This window comes from Protopterus annectens, chromosome 8.part0 (genome assembly GCF_019279795.1).
Source record: "Protopterus annectens isolate FY-2018-M chromosome 8.part0, PAN1.0, whole genome shotgun sequence".
NCBI lineage: Eukaryota > Metazoa > Chordata > Ceratodontiformes > Protopteridae > Protopterus > Protopterus annectens.
In genome coordinates, this window is record NC_056741.1 from 1,006,415,350 (window position 1) to 1,006,416,341 (window position 992).

The 992-nt window shown below is 35.6% G+C and overlaps 1 non-coding gene across 1 annotated transcript; it reads right to left on the minus strand.

Moving 5' to 3' along the window:
• Nucleotides 1-450: 450 nt before the first annotated feature.
• On the minus strand, nucleotides 451-557 carry LOC122809859. Its single transcript, XR_006365974.1, has one exon. It is a non-coding gene; the product is annotated as a U6 spliceosomal RNA (small nuclear RNA).
• Nucleotides 558-992: the final 435 nt, after the last annotated feature.

The following is a 992-nucleotide window of genomic DNA, read 5'->3' on the forward strand; positions in this document are numbered from 1 at the left end:
GTGTATGTGTGCTATATTATCTGATGATGTTGAACACAAGCTTCTTCTACTAGCACAAGGAGTAACTGAAGAAAAAAATGAAAGAATTAGAAAAATGTGTTGGAGTTACATAACAGAACTAACAAAAATGAAAGAGTAGTAGTACAACTCAAGAGGTAGCCTTATTAACATGATAAATAGGTCAACACCCTTATACCTCATTGTGTAAAACAGACAGTTAATATAGATGAGATAATTCTTTTGTCTCACACATTCCATATGTCTTGCACCATCTAGCATTGTATTGTCTATGTACCATTTTAGCATTCATAGGTTCATAGGAGTGTACTAGGCTAATGGCCCTGGAGCCCTTACAACCCTAGCCCATAAAAGTGCCCTGGCATCATGCCGCCCGATGTTAGCTCCCAAGTGCCTCTATCCAGTAGAGCCACTGGAATGATTTCCAGGGTAAAGAATATGGAACGCTTCACGAACTTGCATGTCATCCTTGCCCAGGGGCCGTGCTAATCTTCTCTGTATCATTCCAATTTTAGTATATGTGCTCCCAAAGTAAGCGCATTTAGATGGAGAATTTCAGTTATTTGTTTAACAGCATAAATAAATTCTCTACCCAAGTTAAATATAAATAAATACATAAATAAATAAATAAACAGCTACTTGATTTGCTCATAATCATTCCCCCAAAACTTCCCCTGCCCACTTTACTCATGCATGTTAATCCTAAATGTAAATCTAATCCTACACAATATGTTACTAAGAACCCTTTCCTTAGCAGTATCACTACTAAGACAATACTGGTTCTTGGTTTTGTTGCTTGAGTTTACTGATACAGGACTTTTTTTTTTTTTTTACAAGGAAATATTCAATGTTTTGTAATTCACTCTTATGAGTCATTCAGTGTTTGGCGATTCTCTAATTTTTTTTTTGTTCTACCATTTGTGATTCTCTTTTGGGTTTTCAACCTTTCATGATACACTTGACTATACATATGA